This window comes from Vipera berus (assembly GCF_964194415.1).
Source record: "Vipera berus genome assembly, chromosome: 3".
Classification (NCBI taxonomy): domain Eukaryota; kingdom Metazoa; phylum Chordata; class Lepidosauria; order Squamata; family Viperidae; genus Vipera; species Vipera berus.
Genome location: NC_138204.1, coordinates 43,668,720 through 43,694,942, shown reverse-complemented (window position 1 = coordinate 43,694,942; position 26,223 = coordinate 43,668,720). Strand labels below are relative to the sequence as shown.

General features: G+C 39.4%; 1 long non-coding RNA gene across 1 annotated transcript; it reads left to right on the top strand.

The window, feature by feature from the left end:
* Window positions 1-3,309: 3,309 nt before the first annotated feature.
* Window positions 3,310-24,251, top strand: LOC308666036. Its single transcript, XR_014026014.1, has 3 exons — window positions 3,310-3,460; window positions 22,919-22,971; window positions 24,194-24,251. It is a non-coding gene; the product is annotated as an uncharacterized lncRNA (long non-coding RNA).
* Window positions 24,252-26,223: the final 1,972 nt, after the last annotated feature.

Below are 26,223 nucleotides of genomic sequence, written 5' to 3'. Positions count from 1 at the left end.
GTGGGATGCGAACCTGCACTAATTGCAGGCAGCTGGTGTTACTTAAGGAGGCATTAGCCCACTGCTCCACCAAGGCTGATACAAGTAGTAACAATGGCAAATGAAACTACTAAATTTCTACTGTTACTAGAAAAACTAGATTACAAAAATGAAACCAAACAGTGAAAACTAAGGGAAAGGGGGAGGGGGGAGAGAGAGAGAGAGAGAGAGAGAGAGAGAGAGAGAGAGAGAGAGAGAGAGAGAAGAAAATGGGGAGGAAAAAAAGGAAAAAGGAAAAAATCCTACTTTTTTAAACTTGCCAATTAATACTATACAGTATAGTACCTCACTTAGGATCATTGGCTTAGCAACTGTTCAGTTATTGACAGGGCTAAAAAAAGGGAAATTATAACTGCGCCTCACACAACTACCACAATGTTCTCATGGTCATTGATTACAGTGTCCTGGGGCCACATGATCTCCATTTGTAACCCTCCAGTAAACTTCCAACCAACAAAGTCAATGGAGAAAGCAAAATTTGCTTAATGTCTGCAGCAAAAAGGTTGTAAAATTGGGTCATATGATGATTCACTTAATGACCTTTTTGTTTAGCAATGGGATTTCCAGGCCCAATTCTGGCTGTAAGTCAAAGACTACCTGTACCCTTCAGTTTTTAAATAGTGAGTGAAGCCTTAGATCAGGGGTGTCAAACTGCCGGCCCACAGGCTGGATGCATCATGCAGAAGCCACACCCACCCTATTGCCGATAATGGCAAAATAGTCCCAATATGTCGTGCAACGTCACGTGACGTTGCGAGTTTGACATGTCTACCTTAGATCATACAGAGTGATATTGTGCATTCTTGTTTTTCTGCTGATTCAAGAGCATGTTAAAGGCTGAGAGCAACCATATTTCATAAAACCAAACTTTAAAATCTGATACATAAAACAGATCAAGAATACAAAATATCTCTCATAATGGATGAATGGCTGGAAAAACTGATGGAATTAGCCAAGACAGCTAAATTAACTGCTTTAATCAATTAAAAAGAATATATTCAACTTTGTTTCTACTTGGTTACCACTTCTGATTTGGTGCTTGAGATGGAAAAAAAATTAAACTCTGATTTGGGGTTATACTGATTACATAAGTTTTTTTTTATAGAAATGGCTAGTACATATTGAATACGTAAGAGTAAAATGTTTAGGTTGCTTTTCTTTCTTTTTTCCCCCTTTACTCTTCTTTTTTCCCCTCTTTCCTTTTCCCTATTTTCTTACTGTTTTCATTTTCATTTGTATTTTATACTTTGATAAGTTAAAAGGATATTATAAAAGAAAAAAGAATACAAAATCTTTCTACCAGCTAGGAATGATATGTCCAAATAACTTCATTCATCCACAACTTACAATTAATATAACTCAACATCAAAAGCATAGTTTTGGACTTAACCTTCTTCTTGTTACATATAGTATTAATCTCTAACCAATTAGGAAATGCCAATGGACATGTCTAAAATATACATACTAATATTATTGCATGTAGAAAGATGACAACCAACTTTTTCATAAACAGCCACTGAGGATTCCAATATCCCTCAAAAAATGTTTGATCATCTAATTGAGTTTTTAAATCATAAGAAACATGGTTTATATTTCCTAAAACTTGGAAGACATTGGTTTTGTGATATAGGATGTTCAATTCTGTATATCAAATCACTTGAAATTATCCAAGTTTATTTTAGTAGCATTTATTATTTTTTGATATCAAATTATTAGTTTAGCCTTTGTAAAAAAAATTCTCCAGTTTTCCAAGTTTAAAAGGTTGCTAAAGGAGAAGGCTCAAACAAGAATTATAACGATTGAATGGATTATATTGCTATCCATAGTTTGAAGTAAAGTGTATTCCATTTGTAATTTTTCAGAAAGTTTTAAAACTATTATTACATACTAATTAAAAGTAATTTTCCCATTTTCAATCAATGAATTATACTAAATTAAGCTATATTATACTGAAACTAAACTAAATTTCTGTCATTTTAAAATAAAAATTATCACACAAGACTATGTGAATCTGTATACTTGACTCCAGATTGAAACATAAACAAAATATGAAATAGCCATAATCCAATTCAATTAATAATGTCTACAGTAATACAGACAAGAAAGCCACAGTTTTTTTTTCAAAATATAGGACCCATTCAAGGATTGGGCTGTGTGAGCCTATGGCATTGACAGCACTTTCCATGAGGCTGAAGAAGTGATCCAGCCCTCGTTAAAAATGATGCACACATCTGAAAACTTGCATCAAAGATAGGAGAGGGATTAATAGTTCCTGATTAACATGGTAAGTTTACGTTTATTGAATTTATATACCGCCCTTTTCCCGTAGGACTCAGGGCGGTTTACAAAGTATTTAAAAACATCAATACAATACAAGAGTTAAAAACAGTTAAAATAATTAAATTTGATCCCTGAGGGGAAAAAAAAAACAACCTCTCAGCCTAGGCTGGAAAGCTCAAAGAGCCAGGTCTTCAGGTCCCGGCGGAATGACTGAAGGTCGGGGGCAGTCCTAAGCTCCACTGGCAGCTGGTTCCACAGGGCAGGCGCACCCACTGAGAAGGCCCTCCCCCTGGGTGTTATCCGCCGGCAGTCTTTTACAGGCAGCACCCTGAGAAGGCCCTCCAAGTGGGAGCGCACAGGACGAAGGGAACTTGATGCCGGCAGTAGGTGTTCCCTCAAATATCCCGGACCCAAGCCATTTAGGGCTTTATAGGTCATCATCAGCACCTTGAATCTCACCCAGAGGGCAACCGGAAGCCAATGTAGCTCGCGGAGTAGAGGTGCTACATGGGAGTATCGGGAAACCCCCATCACAACTTGCGCAGCAGCATTCTGCACCAGCTGAAGCCTCCGAGTGGTCCTCGAGGGCAGCCCCATATAGAGAGCGTTACAGTAGTCCAACCGGGAGGTCACGAGTGCATGGGTGACTGTGCGTAGGGAATCTCGGTCCAGATAGGGTCGCAACTGGCGCACCAGGCGAACCTGGGCAAAAGCCCCTCTGGTCACGGATCCTATGTGATCTTCAAAATTGAGCCGTGAATGCAGGAGGACGCCCAGGTTGCGAGCCCTATCAATGGGGGGGTAACACCTCACTCCCCATCGTTAAAGATGGAATAGTCTGGTTAATCCAAGATGCCGATATGCATAGCCACTCAGTCTTGGCAGGATTGAGACGAAGCTTGTTTCTCCCCATCCAGACCTGGACCGCCTCCAGGCAACGGGACATCACGGCGAGGGCATCACTAGGTTGGTTCGGGGTGGAGAAAAAAAGTTGGGTATCATCAGCATACCCCGAAACCACGAATGATCTCGCCCAGCGGCTTCATATAGATGTTGAACAGGAGGGGAGAGAGAACCGACCCCTGAGGAACTCCATAAACGAGAGGCCTCGGGGCGGATATAATTTAATTTAAATATTCAGGTAATCTCCTTATTATATTTTTTTAAAAAAACTTATGTTCAGCTGCATTCTGAAGAACATGCCAATAAATTACTATAGGCTAAATAATTTGGCCTGCATTAAGATAAGCAGAGGTAGAGGACAGGAAGGCCTGGAGGAACATTGTCCATAGGGTCGTGATGGGTCGGACACGACTTCGCAACTAACAACAACAACAAGATAAGCAAAACTTGCTAGGCATATCTCTTGCTGTTATGAAATTAGATAGATAGATAGATAGATAGATAGATAGATAGATAGATAGATAGATAGATAGATAGATAGATAGATAATAGACACAGACATAGACAGATGATACGTAGAGATGATATAGAGTAAATATATATAGATATAGAACTCTATATATTTTGCTGTCATCTCCCCAAAGAGCTAGATATAACAGAGCTGTGCTCGTGATCTGTTAGAATTGTACAATAGCATCAAACTGCCTAGGCAGCAATCCTGAAAATGCTTTAACTCAGTTGTCCTTTCTAATTCATGGCAAAAGTGGAATAGTGAAACAGTAGAAAAATGGGACTAACCCTAATCTCCATCAGTTTCTGAGAAGAACGTGGAAGCATCTGGAAGTCAGAATATATTGCCTATAGAAAGAAAAGAAAGGAAGGGAAATCTTGAATAACAGTGCTACTTGTAATTCACTTCCCACCTTCAAGATTCCAATCTGTTTTTCAAAATGTTTATTCAATTCATGTTATGACAGAGTGGGATGTAGGTCAGAGACCCATGAAAGAACTAAGAGATGAGAGAGTCCTGAAGCCAGACAACACACAACTACTACAGCAGTGAGTCTGATAGAGGTATCTCCTGTCGCTTAGTATTGTATTAAATAGAGAGATCAGCAAAACTGGAAGAATCAAACACTTTGCTTCTCAGACCTCATGAAGACAAAATCAGAACAGATATAATGTAGGAAGAATAAGGACCTGAAATGGGCACAGTGAATTTTGTTTGGAGTTATTTTCAGTTGGCCCAAATATGAGTTTATAGCACTTCAGTTCAGCAGAGGGGAACAGTTTTTCATGTAGTCAGAATCACTGTATGTTGCTAGATTTATGCCCAAATGATCCTGCTCTGGTGTTTACTATGAAGTTTGAAATAATGTTGATGATTCTCATTTAGGGAATTTTCAATAACTTTCAATCATAAGTAGTGATTCTGCAGAACTAACCTGTCTTCAGTGATGTTTCTAACCCTGAATTACTTTGAACAAATGACTGATGGTTCTTTAGCGGGTGGCCTCTTTCCACACAAAGCCATTAAATATGCCAGCAGTGTTCAATTTTGTGCAGTTATTAGTAGAGATTGATAGACGAGAAAGCTGTAAGCATATTTTACAATTATGTTCTCCAGGAGGTAGTAATGGATATAAAGAATTATCATTAAATTCCTAATGGGATAATTCTGGAAATAGGCCCAAGGCTAAGATTATTCTCATTATAGCTTGCCAAATAGCTAAATGTTGGCTGTCCTGCATTACTACTTTTTTTCCCTGGAAAAGTGTTTGCTTTGCAAGTTACCTAGCAGATAAAAATTCAACTGTTCAGCTTGTCCTTGCAGTAATGCAGACCTCAAAAAGGGTTCATCTGCAACATTTCTATCAGGCTGTCAACTGTAGAAGAAAAAAACTATTTTAAAGAAAGTAAAAGCCTATATTGGAAGCAGCTGAGGGATGGAAATTTCTGGAGCCCTGCTAATCACTAAGGTCAACTCGTAACTTGATCATTAGCTGGGTGCCACTGAGTTTAGCTCAGTTTCTGGTGACTACATACATGAATACATCATCTTGACTTAAATAGTCCTTTCAAGTATACCCCACCCATCTTTTATTCCATCCATTTTTCTTCTTCATTTTTCTATCCCTCAGATTTGCAGCCCCTTCATGGATTACTGCCTTGTCGTGGCGAAGGGGCTTGTGTAATTCAATGAAGCTATGAGCTATGCCGTGTAGGGCCACCCAAGACGGACAGGTCATAGCAGAGAGTTCTGACAAAACGTGATCCACTGGAGAAGGAAATGGCAACCCACTCCAGTATCTTTGCCATGAAAACCCTATGGACAGTACCAAAAGGCAAAACGATATGACGCTGGAAGATGAGCCCCTCAGGTCGGAAGGCGTCCAATATGCTACTGGGGAAGAGCAGAGGGCTAGTACTAGTAGCGCCAGAAAGAATGAAGCGACTGGGCCAAAGCCGAAAGGACGCTCAGCTGTGGATATGTCTGGTGGTGAAAGGAAAGTCCGATGCTGTAAAGATTTTTTCTCCATAGGAACCTGGAATGTAAGATCCATGAATCAAGGCAAGCTGGACGTGGTCAAACAAGAGATGACAAGACTGAACATCGACATCTTAGGTATCAGCGAACTAAAATGGACAGGAATGGGTGAATTTAATTCAGATGACCATCAGGTATACTACTGCGGGCAAGAATCCCTAAGAAGAAATGGAGTAGCCTTCATAGTCAATAAAAGAGTAAGAAAAGCAATACTGGGATACAATCCTCAAAATGACAGAATGATCTCAGTTCGAATCCAAGGCAAACCATTCAATATCACAGTAGTCCAAGTCTATGCCCCAACCACCGGTGCTGAAGAGGATGAAATTGACCAGTTCTATGAAGCCCTACAGCACCTTATAGAACTAACACCAAAAAATGATGTCCTTATCATCATGGGGGATTGGAATGCTAAAGTAGGAAGCCAAAAGATAACCGGAATAACAGGCAAGTTTGGCCTTGGAGTACAAAATGAAGCAGGGCACAGGCTGATAGAATTTTGTCAAGAGAATACGATGGTCATAGCAAACACTCTTTTCCAACAACCCAAGAGACGGCTCTACACATGGACATCACCAGACGGTCAACACAGAAATCAGATTGACTATATGCTCTGCAGCCAAAGATGGAGAAGCTCTATACAGTCAGTAAAAACAAGACCAGGAGCTGACTGTGGCTCAGACCATGAGCTTCTTGTTGCAAAGTTTAGGCTTAAACTGAAGAAAGTAGGGAAAAGCACCAGGCCAGTCAGGTATGAATTAAATCATATCCCCGTTGAATATACAGTAGAGGTGACAAATAGATTTAAGGAATTAGATCTGATAGACAGGGTGCCTGAAGAACTATGGACAGAGGTTCGCAACATTGTACAAGAGGTAGCAACCAAAACCATCCCAAAGAAAAAGAAATGCAAGAAAGCAAAATGGCTGTCTGAGGAAGCTTTGCAAATAGCTGAGGAAAGGAGGGAAGCAAAAGGCAAGGGAGAAAAAGAAAGATACGCCCAATTGAACGCAGAATTCCAGAGAATAGCTAGAAGAGATAAGAATGCCTTCTTAAATGAACAGTGCAAAGAAATAGAAGAAAACAATAGAATAGGGAGGACCAGAGATCTTTTCAAGAAAATTGGAGAGATGAAGGGAACGTTCAATGCAAAAATGGGCATGATAAAGGACCAAAATGGCAGGGACCTAACAGAGGCAGAAGAGATTAAGAAGAGATGGCAAAATTACACAGAAGAACTATACAAGAATGAGCTTAACGTCCCTGATAATCACAATGAGGTGGTCACTGACCTCGAGCCAGACATCCTAGAATGTGAAGTGAAGTGGGCCTTAGAAAAGCTGAGCAACAACAAAGCTAGTGGAGGTGACAGTATTCCAGCTGAGCTATTCAAAATCTTAAAAGACGATGCAGTAAAAGTGCTACACTCAATTTGCCAGCAAATTTGGAAAACTCAACAGTGGCCACAGGATTGGAAAAGATCAGTTTACATTCCAATTCCAAAGAAAGGCAGTGCCAAAGAATGTTCAAACTATCGCACCATTGCACTCATTTCTCATGCTAGTAAAGTTATGCTTAAAATCCTACAAGCTAGACTCCAGCAGTATGTGGATCGAGAACTACCAGAAGTACAGGCAGGATTTCGAAGAGGCAGAGGAACTAGAGATCAAATAGCCAACATACGCTGGATCATGGAGAAAGCTAGAGAGTTCCAGAAAAACATCTACTTCTGCTTCATTGACTATGCTAAAGCCTTTGATTGTGTGGATCATAACAAACTGTGGCAAGTTCTTAAAGAGATGGGAGTACCAGAACATCTTATTTGTCTCTTGAGAAACCTATATGCGGGCCAAGAAGCAACAGTGAGAACTGGACACGGAACCACTGATTGGTTCCAAATTGGGAAAGGAGTCCGGCAAGGCTGTATACTGTCGCCTTGCCTATTTAACTTATAAGCAGAGCACATCATGAGAAAGGCAGGGCTAGATGAATCAAAAGTTGGAATTAAGATTGCTGGAAGAAATATCAACAACCTAAGATATGCAGATGATACCACTCTAATGGCAGAAAGTGAAGAGGAACTGAAGAGTCTCTTGTTGCGAGTGAAGAAGGAGAGTGCAAAACTTGGGTTGAAACTAAACATTAAGAAAACCAAGATCATGGCATCCGGCCCTCTCAATTCCTGGCAAATAGATGGGGAAGAAATGGAGGTAGTGACAGATTTTATTTTCCTGGGCTCCAAGATCACTGCAGATGGGGACTGTAGTCAAGAAATTAAAAGACGCTTGCTCCTCGGGAGGAAAGCCATGGCAAATCTAGACAGCACACTAAAAAGCAGAGACATCACCCTGTCAACAAAAGTGCGTATAGTCAAGGCTATGGTCTTCCCAGTTGCAATGTATGGCAGTGAAAGTTGGACCATAAGAAAGGCTGAGCGCAAAAGAATTGAGGCCTTTGAACTCTGGTGCTGGAGAAGACTCCTGCGAGTTCCTTGGACTGCAAGGCGATCAAACCAGTCAGTCCTAGAGGAGATCAACCCTGACTGCTCTTTAGAAGGCCAGATCCTGAAGCTAAAACTCAAATACTTTGGCCACCTAATGAGAAGGAAGGACTCACTGGAGAAGAGCCTAATGCTGGGAAAGATTGAGGGCAATAGAAGAAGGGGACGACAGAGAATGAGGTGGCTGGATGGAGTCACTGAAGCAGTAGGCGTGAGTTTAAATGGACTCCAGAAGATGGCAGAGGACAGGAAAGCCTGGAGGAACATTGTCCATAGGGTCGCGATGGATCGGACACGACTTCGCAACTAACAACAGATTTGCAGATTATATTATTTCTGTCTACTGGTTTTCATCTCAAGGGAACACCTTCGTTTGGGCCAGGTCTAACAGATTTTTCATGCAGTCCATGGTACTATATGTAACTGCTTATAATCCAAAATGAAAAGTTTTCTGTTTCATTTTTTCTCTCTGTCCAGTTCAGGGACAAAAGCATTGGAGGAATGATGAATGAATTATGTTAACAAAGAATTGGAGTGTGCTCATTTATGGTCTCTCCCTTTGCCTCAGGATAATACCCTAGTATATAGATAATACCCTAGTATGCACCACAATAATACCCTAGATCTCCAAAGAGAAGAATTCAATGAGTTTCCCCCCACACAGGAGATTCTGCCCAAATAATTTACCTTGCCTCCCCCCTGCCCCCCCCGTACATTTTGAAAGTATTTTGAGTTGTTTCCAGGTGGAATGTTTAGTGCAAATCTGCGTTGTCAATTACAGTAATTTAATTTGAGCTTCCCTGGTGGGTAGAGCCTACATTTATTCATTCTTGGATCAGCCCAGTTGTTATGTTATGTTTAAAATATTAAATATTAAATAAAATATGTGTAGGTGTACATGAATTATATACACTGGAGTTCAAAAATAAAAGTTTGAGATCAGCTGCCAGCTTAACAACAATAACAAAAAACCACCCAATCCATTTTCCATATTTATAGTATAAATAATATTCTGTTTTATACAAGAGATTTTCTTCAAATAATTTTCACATATTTTTATATAACAATATATAAGAATAAGGTTCTGAAGACAGAGATAAAATCACAAAGCAGTTACTGCCAGTCTTTAGAGACTTCCCCTTGACACGTTAATATATGGGTCCTTGGTGCTCTCTGCAGCACTGATGTTACCTAGTTTGGTAATGAAATGTCTGGAAGAAAATCACCAAACTCAGAGCAACAAGAACTCTACAGTTCAAGCCTGAGCTACAAATATTCTCTTCTATCAGTACTTTAATATGCCTTAGCTCAGTGTTTGTCAAAAAGGGGCCATATGGCCTCTTGGGGTCTCTAAGATATTTTAATAGAACCACATATGAAAAATATGAAATGGGGGACTACAGCATATGCTGAAGGGGCCACAGAAAAGCCAAGTATGTTATACTGCAAATATTGTTCACACCAGAAAACACACCAGTTACTGCTCCACATCTGTATCCAGTAATGAAACCTGGACAGGGAGGCCATAGAAGAAAAACAAAATCAAAACAAGGCTGTGGTGAAAGAAAAAGTGGAAATAGTGTCTTAGTTGACTTTTGAATCCCATTACTAAAAGGGTTTGGGGGAGGGGGTTGCAAAAGAAAAATGATTTCATTGTTACAAGAATGGAAATGATTACCGTATGTTATGATGAATGAACCTGGCCCTGTGTTTATTAAATGTTTTCAAATTCAAATTGATTACATATTTTTAAAGGTGCCTTTGAAGGAAAGGCTCTCACTTTAATAACTGCATTCATGGAAGTAAACATGAAACAAAAAGAGCAAGAGAGACTAAGAAGGTATCCTAAGTCTGAGAAGACTAAAAATAAAATTATTTTCTTTTCTTTTCATTATTGTGGATTGGAGATGGCAGATTTTGGTTTTGAAATTGCCCTAAAGCACTGACAAAGTTTCCTAGACTGTAGGCTAGTATTGCATGCCTATTCTGTCAGGCTTCTTCAAACTAAACAGTATGTCAACACTTAGGTAATATGATTTCCTGTGGGCATTTAAAAATGGGATTAAAGGGTAATGTGACAATTAAGCATCATGTATATTTACTGAATGAGACTAGAGATTATGTGTACCTGTTTAGCATTATTAGATAATTCCCTAAAATTTCCAGATGATATATTTATGCATAGACTAGTTAGTCTGGAAATTCATTGAGTGATTTTCTCTAATCACATTTTTTAAAACTGGATTCAAGGAACCTGTGGTCCTCTATTTGATTTACCCTAATATTTTCACAATACTTTTATTAAAGTTTACAAATACAAAAAACTAACAAAAAGTAAAGAAAATATAAAAAGTAAAGAAAAATATATATATAAGATTGCCGGAAGAAATATCAACAACCTAAGATACGCAGATGATACCACTCTAATGGCAGAAAGTGAAGAAGAACTAAAGAGCCTCTTGTTGCAGGTGAAGAAGGAGAGTGCAAAACTTGGGTTGAAACTTAACATTAAGAAAACCAAGATCATGGCATCTGGCCCTCTCAATTCCTGGCAAATAGATGGGGAAGAAATGGAGGTAGTGACAGATTTTATTTTCCTGGGCTCCAAGATCACTGCAGATGGGGACTGTAGCCAAGAAATTAAAAGACGCTTGCTCCTGGGGAGGAAAGCCATGGCAAATCTAGACAGCACACTAAAAAGCAGAGACATCACCCTGTCAACAAAAGTGCGTATAGTCAAGGCTATGGTCTTCCCAGTTGCAATGTATGGCTGTGAAAGTTGGACCATAAGAAAGGCTGAGCGCCAAAGAATTGAGGCCTTTGAACTGTGGTGCTGGAGAAGACTCCTGCGAGTCCCTTGGACTGCAAGGCGATCAAACCGGTCAGTCCTAGAGGAGATCAATCCTGACTGCTCGTTAGAAGGCCAGATCCTGAAGCTAAAACTCAAGTACTTTGGCCACCTAATGAGAAGGAAGGACTCCCTGGAGAAGAGCCTAATGCTAGGGAAGATCGAGGGCAATAGAAGAAGGGGACGACAGAGAATGAGGTGGCTGGATGGAGTCACTGAAGCAGTAGGCGTGAGCTTAAATGGACTCCAGAAGATGGTAGAGGACAGGAAGGCCTGGAGGAATGTTGTCCATAGGGTCGCGATGGGTCGGACACGACTTCGCAGCTAACAACAACAATATAAAAGATGACTCCCCCTTCCCTCCAGACAAGTGTAAACCATTTGGATAATTTTTGGATACCTTCTATAATCTATAGCACTTTGACTAAAAAAAAAATATTCTTCCCATATCTCACTCCATATCAATAATCAAATTGCTAAAACATATCATTCAGGCCTAATCAGCAACAGTGCTGATTGTGAGAATTTCCCCCCTTGTGAATGAATGCTACTGATTTTACCATCTTCTTTATGCCATTTTAAAGAAGGAAAGGAATTTCATGTTGTCCTACTGGAATATAAAGGGAGCGTGAGTGAACGTATAACACCAAAGTTTGATGCTTGTCTCCTGTATTTCATAAATAAAGTCATCCAACATGTCATGTACCAAAGTAGGGAAACAAACAAAGAAACAGACCCAAAAGGGAAACAGTCTTTGTTATTCAATTACATGGATAACTATAGCCAGTTCGGTGATGACTTCATTCAAGCAAATCTGCCCTACATCAATCTCACAAAATTTGTTTCTTTCCTCACAGTTATGTTCTCTATGCAGATTCCAAAGGTTTGTCATGCTCCAGTCAAACACATTTCTGAAGACCTTCATAAAAAAGTGACACTAACATAATGGAAATTTGGCCTATGAATCCTATGTTTGATGTTAAAAGATGTTTGAATATTTTAACTAAGATTTAAGAATTAGCAAAAATTTAAAACAGAATTTGGTTATGCATAAGTAGATGTAGATTGATAAATATAGGCTGTCCTATCAGCAATGTGTGATGTATTAGGATGTGAAATAGAGAATGTTTATCAGGTAGAGCTTAGCCATTCAGCTATTATGTGTATGTTAGATGTTACAGTTTTTGGTGTAATGAAATAAGGGAAATTTGGGTTGTGAATAAATTAGGCAAAATTTAATAACAGGACATGGATATATTTCATTGAAATTGGATTGATAAATCTTTTAACTGACTATGTCATTCTTAGAAATTTATTAGTTTAAACATGTTGTATTAAATGTTAAGGGAAATAGAGAAGGATGTTTTGATAATGTAACCTGAATTATTTACTGAAAACTCTGTTACTGAATCTTTGATTACCCAGTTATCATGATGCATTCTAAATATACAGATCTTAAACTGGAAAACCAATAAAACTTGGTGTTGTTTTTTTTAAAAGTAACTGATGCTTATCAGTCTGGGAAAGGTTCCAAAATTACTTCTAAAGTTATGGTGCTCTGTTTATTTACAGCCAGAGACATAGTCTGAAATAGAAAGAATTTGGGAGATTAGTACATCTTTCCTTGCATCCTGACTGTCAGTATATGCTATATATACCTCTCGGCTAGTAGGATACAGGCAACAGACTGCTGGCTTGCAATATAGTCTCTTGATAGTATCTTGATATACCATAGAATAGCATGGTGTATTTGGGATAAAACTGGATTTTGGTCATACTTATAGGATACTGATTGATGTGTCAAAATTGATTGTTATGTCCTTGTGTGTCCACATCAAAGTTCAGACCTAATAGAAATGGGTAGAAGCTATAGAAAACTGTCAAATGATATTGATCTGAAGCAGTTTTCTATGAAGAAATCCAGTAAAGTGATGTGAGAGATTAATCATCAATTTGAGGAAATCTTTGATTGCAGTTATTGCAGATAAGGTGGTGCAGCCAGTTTTTGCATCAAATTATTATTGCAATTATTTGTTTCAGGGCACATTGCAGTGAGGTGTTGAGGAATTCAGCTGTGTATATTAAAGGAATAAAAGGAGTCCCTGTGGATTTTACTCCACGAGTCATTGCCAGCTACAGGGGGTGACACTCATCTCCATTTCAAGGCCATGAGCCAACACTGTCTAAAACAATTCTGTGGTTATATGGCCAGCATGACATCGCAGAGCACTGTTTCCTCCCCATGGAAGTGGTACCTATTTATCTACTCGCATTTGCATGTTTTCAAACTGCTAGGTGGGCAAGAAATAGGCAAAGACGGTAGTTTACCCCATTCCACAATGCTTGGGTCTCGAACCTGGTCTGTCAGCTTTCCAGCCATCAAGCAGCCATTGTGCCATACAAGTATATGCCTTAGTGTATATTAAAAATGCATGAATTCATGTAATTGAATACTGGGAAACACAAATGTTGAACTATACACACCACCGGTATATTAAAAATTGTGTACATTCTAGGCATTTACTAACTGGACTTGCATATCACACTAAGCCATGGTTTGTTTAACTATCATTTATAGTAAATAAAAAATGGCTGTTTTCATACAACATCTGTCAACTCTACAAACGAATTTGGCTGAAGCCATTTCCCCTTCATTTTCAGTTACCACAGAATTGGGAGGGGGGATGAGTGTTTTTTAGCTTAGTCAAAACAATAAATTGTTCTGTGGGAACCAAGGTCATTGCTAGTTGCATTTTTGCGGGCTAAAACTTCTGTTAATTGGGGATTGTGTTTTATGACACATTACTGGGGTGGGAAGTTCCATTTTGTAACATTGTAACCTTTGGAGGAAAAACAGTCTTGGGTTCACCTTTGATCCTGCCAATACTATAGAGCCAAATAAATATATTCTTTAAGAAAACTTTTTTGCCTTGGCAGTTCTTTTTACTAGTCTCATCTATCGGAACCATGACAACATCATTAATACTGAACACATTATTAGTGTTACTCAGCATGCTAAGCCAAAGCCATACCAAGCAGATTATATTATAATAAAGTTTCTACTTAATGGAACAATGAAGGGAAGAATATTTGCTAAAGCCAGGGGCCCATTAAATCTGAAGAAAAATTTTCTCATGTTGGGCTTGAGTATTACAACTGAGGCAAATAAGATCTATCATTGTCACAGGCAGCTGGTCTAGTAGATATAAATAAAACAGATAATGACAGCAAGTAGTGAAAAGGGTGTTGCAAGCCTTTCCAGAACAGCAATATGCAAATGCAGAATATTTAGCTTTTGTACCAAGTTGAGCAGATGGGCTGCTTTTTTGCCACATTTTCAGGTTAGATTTTGTCTATGTCAGACATGTCAAACTCGCGACATCATGTGATGTCACGCGATGCATCGGAGCTTTTTCTCCATTGCTAGCATCTGGCCTGCGGGCCGGCAGTTTGACACCGCTGGTCTATGTCATCCAAAGACAGGTAAACTGAACTCAGTTAAACTGGGGGTTTACTATATAACTTAATGTAGTGGATGAAACCTGTCACAGGCTGGCAATGTTAGAAGCTGGCAGAATCTACAATAATACCTGTCATTGGAAAGAAGAAACTGAATTCAAAGTTCCACATGGAAAAAGATTCCATAAAATGGTATAATCATGATTTTATCTGTGTAGATCACCTATCCAAGACTTTCAAATTAGCTCTTAAGTCAAATTCTGAAATGCATACTTACAACTATTTATATTTTTCTGGTGATTTCATGATGCTAGATTGTGAATTCTCATTATTGTATTACTGAAGCATAATGGAATAACCAACTGAAACAATATTGCTCTCTGGGGTTGAAGTGCAGAATTACAGCCCATTGAGAATTAAAGAGAGAAAATCTTGCTATTATTTAGCTTGATGAATAAATTTGTATGATTTTCTGGATGGTTCTGTATTTGCCTTTCCTAACCTGGCCCCCTCCAGATATATAAGGGATTTTATGTCCCTGAATTATCAATACATCCAGTGAGCATCCAAAGAAGTCTATGGTGACTGAGCTTAGTTAACTGTTCTAAAAGATGCAGAAAATGTTCAGTTTGAGATTCTAGCCCAACAAAAGGCCAGATTAGTAATTTGATCAGCAAGCCTTACAGCCTATGTGAATCTAGGACTGATCAAATGTAGCTCCTCAGTGATGACTTTGTGTTTGAAATACCATATTTCCCCAAGAGTAAGGCCTACCCTGAAAATAAGCCCTAGCTTGATTTTTGGGGATGGGCCTAATATAAGCTCTACCCCAAAAATAAGCCCTAGTTTTGGGGCGAGGAACTTAAAAATCTAGCTAGGGTGAGGGTGAGGGTGGGGCAGCTGCCCCTCACCTCCACTTACCTTGCAGCAGGCCTCTCTTTACCGGCTCACTTTCTTCTGAGGTGTCTTCTGCAGCCAGGCCTACATTTTTCAGTCACAGGTCTTTCCAGAAGGCCTGTGAAGCCAAGAACCGAGCTATGGATTCAATCCATAGCTCGGTTCTGCAAGACCTATGCAGCCGAGGACTGAGCTATGGATTGAATCCATAGCTCAGTACTCAGCAGCATAGGCCTTCTGGAAAAACCTGACTGCAAAATGCAGGCTGGAATGCAGCTACAGAATGCAGCTGCTCCTTCAGCCCCAGAAGAAGTGGACCAGCTGGGTGGGGCTGTCGGTGCTGGAGGTGAGTAAGACATCCCCTGAAAATAAGACCTGGTGCCTCTTTTGGAGGCAAACAAACAAAAAAAGAGACCCAGTCTTATTTTCGGGGAAACAAGATATATTTATTTTATTTATTTATTAATTTAATTTGTATACCGCCCTTCTCCCTAGGGACTCAGGGCGGTGAACAGGGCAATACATAAAAACTAGATACAAAAATTAAAATTATTAAAACATGATTAAACAATGCCCATAAATTAATACAAATTTAAAATTAAAGTCATTTATAAAAATCCCACCCCGTCCCATCAGGCCAGGCCAGCTTGTTCAAAGAGATAAGTTTTAAGATCGCGCCGGAAGGAGCGGAGATCGGGCGCCATCCGGAGCTCAACCGGAAGATGGTTCCATAAATCCGGTGCACCCACAGAGAACGCTCTCCCCCTGGGGGCCACCAGTCGGCATTCTTTGACCGGTGGCACCGTGAGGAGGCCCTCTCTGTGGGAGCGTACTGGGCGGAGGGAAGTTGACACCGGCTGCAGGTGCTCCCCAAGGTATTCTGGACCCATGCCATGAAGGGCTTTGTAGGTCATTACCAACACCTTGAACCTCACCCGGAAGACAACTGGTAACCAATGCAGCTCGCGGAGTAAAGGTGTGACATGGGAGTATCGGGAGACTCCCAGTACAACTCTCGCGGCTGCATTCTGTACCAGTTGGAGCCTCCGAGTGGTCTTCAAGGGTAGCCCCATGTAGAGAGCGTTGCAGTAATCAAGACGAGAGGTCACGAGCGCATGAGTGACCGTACGCAAGGCATCCCGGTCTAGATAGGGCCGCAACTGGCGCACCAGGCGAACCTGGGTGAAGGCCCCCCTAGTCACAGCTACAATATGGTCTTCTAAGGAGAGTTGTGAATCTAGGAGGACTCCCAAGTTGCGAGCCCTATCTACAGGAGATAATGACTCACCCCCCATAATGAGGGGTGGGATATCCTGAATATCCCGAGATGCCGGTACGCACAGCCACTCAGTCTTGTCAGGGTTGAGTCGAAGCCTGTTCCTCCCCATCCAGACCCGGACCGCCTCCAGGCACCAGGACATCACGTCGAGGGCATCACTGGGGTGGTTTGGGGTCGAAATGAAAAGTTGGGTATCATCAGCATACTGATGATACCCAACTCCAAAACCACGAATGATCTCACCCAGCGGTTTCATGTAGATGTTGAACAGGGGAGGCGAGAGGACCGACCCCTGAGGAACTCCACAAGCGAGAGACCTCGCGGTCGACCTCTGCCCCCCTGCCAACACCGACTGCGAGCGTCCCAGGAGATAGGAGGAGAACCACTGAAGGACCGTGCCTCCCACTCCCAATCCCTTGAGACGCCGCAGCAGGATACCATGGTCGATGGTATCGAAAGCCGCTGAGAGGTCTAATAGGACTAGAACAGAGGAATATCCCCTGTCCCGGGCCCTCCAGAGATCATTCACCAGCGCGACCAATGCCGTCTCCGTGCTGTACCCGGGCCTGAAGCCCGATTGGTACGGGTCTAGATAATCCGCTTCATCCAGGACCAGAGGGAGCTGATGCGCCACCACACTCTCAACAACCTTCGCAAGAAAGCGAAGGTTGGAGACCGGACGAAAGTTATTCAAAATAGCCGGGTCCAAGGCAGGCTTCTTGAGGAGAGGTCTCACCACCGCCTCTTTCAAGGCGGCGGGAAAACTACCCTCACTCAAAGAGGCAGATATAACCGCCTGGAACCAGCCTCGTGTCCCCTCCCGGGCTGCATAAACCAGCCAGGAAGGGCACGGGTCCAATAAGCATGACAATGAATGATTAACTATTTTTCTTTTGCAGGAGTACAAATGTTAGTTTATTTTATTGGATTTCCTACTCTATACATCTTATGCAAATACCCCACTTACCAAAAATCCTAATCTATGCATCTGTAGATCTATAAAGTCAGTAAGTACATTTTGCTACTCTTTCCCTTTTTTTAATGCCTTCAAGGAGACTAAACTCTTCTCATTTGCAACAAGATCCCCATTCTCTGGGAAAAATTGACTACTTCAAACTAGCAGGTGTCAAATTTATTAAAGCCAAGGCCAAAGTAGTCAGGGACTGCAGGCTAGGGCTGCGGAGCAAGGCCAAACAACAAATGGGAATGAAACATCCATTTTCATTCCTGTTATTCATCTATTCTCTCCTATCCAACTTTCACAATCAGTGGGAGAAGCTGGAGCTCCTTAAGAACTGTGTGAATCACTTAACAACTGCAGTGATTTGCTTAATCTGGTCATAAAATCAAGTATGACTCATTAACAACACCTTGCTTAGCAATGGGAATTATTGTCCCAATTGTAGCCATATGTTGAGGACTATTAAGTATGTTTTTCCATATGCTCAAAAGCACATCTTTTAACTAGGACTCCTGATGAGTTTAAATCTACCATCAGCAACAAATTCTGGGAGACTCTAATACAGCACTGCAGGGCAGCAGCCTTTGGAAGCTCATATAGTGTCTTGTTTTATATATGACAAATGCTCTGAGATTATCAATATATAATGTAATAACGGAAAGACCCTGAAATATCCACAATAGAGAATGGCTGATGAAGATGACAAAGTTTGCAGAGATGACAAAATTGGCTTGTCTGATTAGAAAAATGATAGCCACATTTATTAGTAACTGGAAACCCCCTATGGAGTTTTTGCTGAAAAAAGAAAAAATGAAGTTGTGATTTATGGGTTTAATGATTAGATGGTTATAAAGGGTAAATTATGGAAAGAAGGTAATTATAATCTTAGAGAGGATATAAAAATAAATTTATTTGTAACTACTATGAAGAAGATTGGAAGCTGCTTCTCTCCTTTCTTTCTCTTTTCTAATTTTTCTTTGCACCTTTTTTACTCATTATTTTACTTTTCGTTTCAAAATTTACAGTTTTTATTCTTTTAGATATTTAATATATTAAGCACACACATAGAAACTCACTTATTATCAATTATATTGACAAGTAATATACATTTTATCTTTTTCTTTCTCTTATGACTTCATTTTGCACATTGTCCCAGCAAACTTTACAGTAACGGATTAGCTGCAGTCTCTGTTGCAAATATATGGAGAGGTAAACACTGTCTTGTGAAAAAACATAATCCAGTTCTTTATCAATTCTGATTAAGATCTGCTGCTTTTTCTTTACTGTTTGGTGCCCCCTAGTGAGATTGTGCACTCAATTCTCTGTGAATGGGACGAGTATTTTGGTTATTTCCAGAAAATTGCCTTTTTTGTTGCCTAATGCTTCTCATTCCTCAATTAGAAAGCAGCAAGAGTTAAATGGGCTATTCAGAAAATTTCTAGATCTGTAAACATACAAGGGAATGGTAGTGACAAGTATGTGTATTTGATTGCAAATTTATAACACTCTTACAGAGAACAGGTAGCAGGTAAATAGTTGTCTTTCCCTGTCAAGAGTTGCATACGGAGTGTACACTTGTCAACCAGTAAAGAACGCAAACCAAGTTTATGTTGAAATAAAAATCACTTCTCCTTCTATAAAAAAATAAGCAATCTACATTGTTGGCATTTCTGTGCTTGTCAATATGAAAAACCTTGCTTTATAAAAGACTTCTGCTGTCATATAGCTGTATGTCTTTGGATCCAGTCATGAAGTTCAATCATGACATCAACATATCAGGAACTTGGAAGTGGGGTGAGGCCTATATCTCCTCATTATCACAAACAACTGACAAGGAAACCTAACACAGTGGAATGCAGCCATCGGCAACAACACTCACTGCTTGAACAAGGGATTTCTCGATCAGTTAAATACTCACAACTAGAACTGGGATAATGTGGAATTTATAATCCGAGGAACAGCAGCATATGGCCAGCAGGAGACTTGACTCAATCCTCGTTGGATCTGTGACCTGGTTTGAAAGTTATATAATACCAGTCTTTTCTAATTTGGGTAACTATATTTATATATTTAAATACAGCTTTATTAAAATTGTAAACATAAAAAGAGTAGCAGAAACTAATATGTGGAATAAAGAAAAAAGAAAAAAAAGACAAAGAGAAAAGTGCAAAAAAAGATTGAAAATATAAAGAAGTAGCTTCGATGTTCTTTACAGCAGTTACAAATATAGATATAAACTAGCTTTTTACTCTATGGTTACAGCATGACTTTTGTTTTTATAATCTATTTTTTCTAGTCATCAATCATACACTAGGGGGGCTCCAGTCAACATTAAATTTATTCTTTTCTCTGAGCAAACATGTCAATTCAGCCATCTCAGTACGTTCCATCAACTTCACCATCCATTTCTCCATTGCAGATGTCAAATCTTTCTATCCTTATGTGTATAATAATCTTGATGTGCAATGTGAGTTTTTCTCTATTCCATATTCTTGGTATGGCGTAAGACTAAGTAATAAAATGATTTTTAAAATCTGTGTTAACCTTAGCTTTGTAGTACCACAAATAGCCATGCCATCTGCATAAGAACTCATATAAAAGAGTTTCAATTTTTTTATTAATTAAAAGACCAGGAAAGAACATCTTGAAATTATGTACAGTGCAGATATCTCATCAGTTTTCCATTTCCCTGAGATCCTCAAGCCTGCTCATATAGCCATGTTTTAAGGGATGAATTGGCATCAGCTCACAGAATTCTCAACAATCTTTCTAGTGGCTGAAGACTTTTTAGCATTAAGACCCCATATATGGAGGATATCTGACTTATGCTTATCATTATCATACAAAAAATAGACAAAATTCAATGTGTGATTTATATTTAGGTACTTGTTAGATTTCTATCCTGCCTTTGTTTAGGAGCTCAGTGTGGTAGCCGTTACTCCTATTTCCATCCAACAGCAAATAAATTGATAAATTGGGCTGACAGAGCACGACCGGCTCACTTCATCCAGTGAATTTTTGGCTAAGAATGGACTTGTCCTTGGGTCTTCTAAGTGTCAGCCCAACATCTTAACCACAACATCACACTGATTCTTAATGTCATTATGATTTCTCCACATAGCTTTGGGGGAATGGGAGTGGTCCAATTATGCCCGGAGTACTGATTTTATGGTACATTGGGGAAATGGCTTTGAAATAAAAATAAGGCACGTATCATATCTGCAGTGTTATCATCACAAAACTTTTGAAGTTGAATTCAATTTTGAATGAAATGTTTATTCATAAAATCTAACAGCTGGAATTGCTTCTAGATGTGATCTATTTGAACTGTGATCTCAGCCTTCTGGCCCAAGGTCCCCCAGTTGGCTTTGAGACTAAGGAGGGACCTAAAAACCAGGTCTTTCAGTTTCTAGCTGTATGCTTTAACCATTATACCAAACTGACTCTTTCCTGCATTTATAGAAATAAATTTTGGAAAAGCTTTCCAGACCTTTTCACTTTTCTTTTTACTACTAGTGGCTTGGCCAAGGAATAAAGCAAGCTTCCTTCTCCAGTTGGGCCTTTTCAGCCACAAGAGAAGGAGAGAAAATATGGATCTACTTCTTTATTGTTAAATAAGGCAATGCAATGTTTCTTTCCTCATTTTGCACTAAAGCATGCACACACAGTCATTCACAAAATGTTTGCAGTTCCTCTTGAAGTGCTCTCTCCTCCTTGGCAGCTTCCTGTCTCCAACATACACAGATAAGCTGCTTTTGTTTCATTTTCACCAGGAAGAAACAGAAGTTGCTGGGCTAAAACCCCAGACTTCTTTGCTGCCATTTAGTGTCTACCCATATTTTTCCAGCCAGATATAGCAGCCATTGCTTCAAAGCACAGTTTCCCCTGCCACGACTTGCTGTTTAGAAAGTTTCTTTTGACAGTGGGTTTAGTGCTGCTTCATGACTTTGTAGTTTGGAAAGTTCAAAGAAGCTGCTGACAAACCCAACTTGTTAATCAGTTGATGGAGAGGCTGGGGGAGCAGTATAACAGAAGGGGAAAGCTGGTTTTCTGTCAGTCTTTCTAGGCAGACCAGACTTGAATACCAAAGTCACGAACAGAAAACTACTTTTAAAATAGGGTTATAATAATAGAATCTTGCAACTCTGAATGTACCTCCACCCTCCTTTATCCCAAAAAGAACTAGGGAGGGTCAAGTCTCAAATTCCATTCCTGCTTTGGACTCAGATTGCTCTTATTGCATTGTTGCCTTGGCTTTTGCTCCACTTCCTTGAGGTTATTGTCATAACTTATTATGCTCTCTCAGTCATAGCCAGATATCTGTATTGTCCCTCCAGCTCTAATCAACTCTTTGGTGGGCTACATAAAGCTGCCTGGTACTGTGAGGGCCAAAAAAATGCGGGGAGGGAGGAACAACAGCAGGCAGAGGCAGAATATGTTCATACCAGTCTGAAGTGGCCAACAGTGACTGTTATACATTGAAGTGGGTTGCTGTCAGCTTAAATGGTAAAATATTGCTTTAAAACTGGAGCAGCTAAAGATGCTTATGGGCAATGTCATGGAATTTCAACAAAATTAAAAGAACAGGACAAGTTTATACGTTAAGTAGGAACAAGTAGGGAAAAGTTCTTGGTAAGAGAAATTAAGGCTGTTCTTTCTGGACTGTGAAGGAGAGAAAATCTACCTATCTACTAAATGTCAGCATTGATATCTTGGCTATAAAAATCTGGATGACCATTCATGGCAGCAAAAGGTTAGCTTTCTGTATTTTCTTGAAGCCATTGGTTTTTAGTCAAGGAGAGAAGCAACCTAGAACTAAGGAGAAACTTCCAGACAGTTAGAACAATTAACCAGTGGAACAACCTGCCTCCAGAAGTGGTGAATGCTCCAACACTGGAAGTTTTTAAGAAGAGACTGGACAGCCATTTGCTAGAAATGGTATAGGGTTTCCTGCCTGAGCAGGGGGTTGGACTAGATGACCTCCAAGGTCCCTTCCAACTTCTTCTTCTTCTTCTTCTTCTTCTTCTTCTTCTTCTTCTTCTTCTTCTTCTTCCTACTATTATTATTATTATTATTATTATTATTATTATTATTATTATTATTATTATTATTATTATTATTATTATTATTATTATTATTGATTTCTGCATCCCAAATAGGGTAGCCATACTAATACATTCTTGCAAACTCTTCCTCTTCTCCAGATTTCATAACCTTCAAGACAGAAGATACTGAATTCCTGGAAAAGTTTTGTAAGGTATATGTAATGCTTTCTGACAACTGAGAATCACTTTGGTATTTGATGGATGCCACTGCTGTTGAGATATAACTTCTTTATCTGATATCTTTGACATGTGTGTGACTCACTGGCCATGAAGTATTTATACTGGCTAGCTTAAGACAACATGAAATTTCTTTCCATACAATAATTTATTTTGTTTTAAGATCGTGAACTTCTCTCTTAACTACTACATTGCACTGGGAGCAAATCTCATGTAAAGAATTTCTAATGAAACTTGAGTGTTGTCAAAGATGGGCAGGAAATGGTGTATGTGTGTGTGTTTGTTTGTGTGTGTATACACAAACACACACACACAATTTCCCTGCATGCATGCATATTTGTATGTGTGTATGTGTGCACACACACATATACACATACATGCATATCATGTTTCACAGTTGGAACAAGATCATTAGGTATTAGAAATTCAATCAAACTATTTTGGGTCACTGTAGATTAGCAGAAACAAAACCTAGAATGTTTTGGTTGTTGTACATTTGGCATTAAAGAAAGTCAAGGTGCATCCCAAAAATGGCCTGAGTGGTGCATGTCAGCCCCTCCCTCCTATATCTAACATGGAATAAGCCTTTGTTTACCCTATCATGACTAATATTCTTGGCTTTTCCCCTACCTTTCCAAATAATTTTTGACTGGAATTATTACATTTTAATCTGTACCCTCCCCCCCAAAAAAGTCCTGTTTACTCCTGTTTACTTATGGGAAAAAGCATCCTAAACACAGATTTAAGTTCATGAATCATGCACCAAATCAGCGTTTTTTGTGCATGGACCAGTCTGTACACAGAACATTGTGCACATCTCAATGCTGTTGTATTCCCTTAATGATGTTAGCAGCTCAAATGATATTTCATATAGTGTAAAGTTAAAATAAATATTCTGCTACTGATTTGAAAAATAAATATTTTCCAGAGGCAATATAATTAGTCCAAGAGGAAAAGCAAATTGCACAAAGTTGCAATTTGGAAAAAAAAGTATAAAAGACATAAGACATTACATGGTTAAGGATAGCAGTGACCTCTGCTTCTGTGGTGTGGACACCATATATGATGGTTGCAGCATATATGAAAAGGAAACAGGAGTAATTAACACGCCCCCCATCCCCAATGTCTTCCTACTTCATTCTATCTCTGGGGTGTGGAGTAAAAACATGCAGTTGCTTCTCTCCCTTTGTTATGCAGGGCAGAATAAGCCATGGAGGCACCACAGAGATCCCCAAGACTTATTGCTCACTGGAGGGTTTGTTTCTCTGAAATAATGGAATCAGGCATCTGGGCTTGGTAATAAACATGTGTATTACCATATACTGTAAACATTATATTGCATATTCTGGGGCCGTTACTCCAACACAGTGTTTCTCAAATTCCAACTCCCAGAATTCCCCAGCCAGCTTTGTGAAGAACACTGCTCTAATATGTAGATTTTCATTATTTTTTAATTTTCTTCGATGGTCTTTATGAATTCGGATTTATTCTATATTCCATGTTGACCTTATAAAAACAAAAATCACCTTCCAATTCTCTTAAGGCTGGAATCCACAGTTTTTCAAACGATCCCTAGCAGATGCCAGGTTGCTAAAAGATAAATGGGGTCTGATTAATTGTCTCTTATCTCTGAAGTTCAGTTCTGAGGCTCTTTTTTTAAAATTCACAGTTACACATGGCTGAGCAGGCTAATTTGCTGCCTTTGGGATGTGCTTTGTTCCTTGCAGAATTCATTCTCACCTCTTGGCCTTTCTTTGACACTCACCCTGCTTGCTCTGTTGTTCATGTTTTTTCTCTTCCTGGGCATTGATTACAGATAGACACTTGACAGAGAACAGGCTGCTTTGCTCAGTACAGTTATTAACTCAACAATACAGTATGTTCACTTTTGACATTAGAGACATCTGAAACAAAGGGCTAAAGTAGATTCAAGCTTATTAACTGAAATCAGAATGACTTCTTTTTTATGTAGTAGACATTTCCTTGCAAATCTTGCTTTGGACAAGAGTGGGAAAGTCACATTTACATCCAAGCCGTATCATTATAAGAAAATAATAAAGGTAGTACCAACTATCATAGTTCTTGTCGCCAAAATATGGCATTTCCATGCCCCTCTCTGCATTTATCAGAAAGCAGTGTGAATCTGGCTCATTGTTAATACCATCATCACTTAAGCAGTCTCGAAATACAGATAACAAGCATGGAATTCTGTAAGTCAATGCAGTTAACTAGTACAGTCTAAAGAATGTACAGTAATCCTAAATTTACATTACCTATTGGAGTAGCAAATACCCACTCATTACCCTCCATTCAAAAAGAAATGCAATACATTGTTAATATCAGTATCCATGTTTTTAGAACATGTGTTTGCGAATCTTATGGGCGGCAAAAACTTTTTATAAAAGCAAGCTTTGAAATGAAAGGTTGATTATTAAACGGTAAAATACGAAAAGCAAAGCACACTGACATACTCCCTAAGGGTTGCCAACTTGCATTTAAAAGCCCCAAAGAGCTGTGACTCCAAAATGCCATTAGCATGTTAGTAATTTTGTCATCAGGTGCTTCTTCTCATAACAGTGACCATAATTGCATGTTGCTATGGCAGCTAGATGAGAGAGGAGGTCAGTTTTAAACATATAAGAAAGGACAAACTCCAGGGACAAGACCCAGGATCTATGAAGCATGGAGAGTACGGCAGGCACTCAGGGCGAGACAAGAACTTCTGCTAATGGGAAAACAGACTGCTTACTGAATATGCAAAACTACAGCCAATCAGAGGACAATGCTAGCTTTGCAGCAGTTTCCGGCAAACTAAACACAGTCAAAACTACATTGACTCAGCTCCCTAAAACAGGCGAAAGTGTAAGATTCATCAGATACCTAGCCAATGCTAGGTCTTGTAAAATACTGAAGTGGAAGTACCCTTTAGGTTTAGGCAGAAAGCGACTATATTGGGAAACATGATAAAAAATTTTTTTTCTTTAAAACAATTGTGACCCAATCATCATTCTTAGAAAGGTAGGGAGTATGATGTAGTGTGAAAAAAGAGTGAAGAATAAGGAAGATATCACTATAATTATGTATATCATTTTATTATTATCATAGGAAGTAAGATACACAACAAAGCCCTCTGATACTTAGGAAAGAATTGAGGGCCAACTAAGCTTAGAATAATCCAGCAGTTAGTGAAATTAAAATGTCTGGACTATTTTGTTTAAGCTAATGTG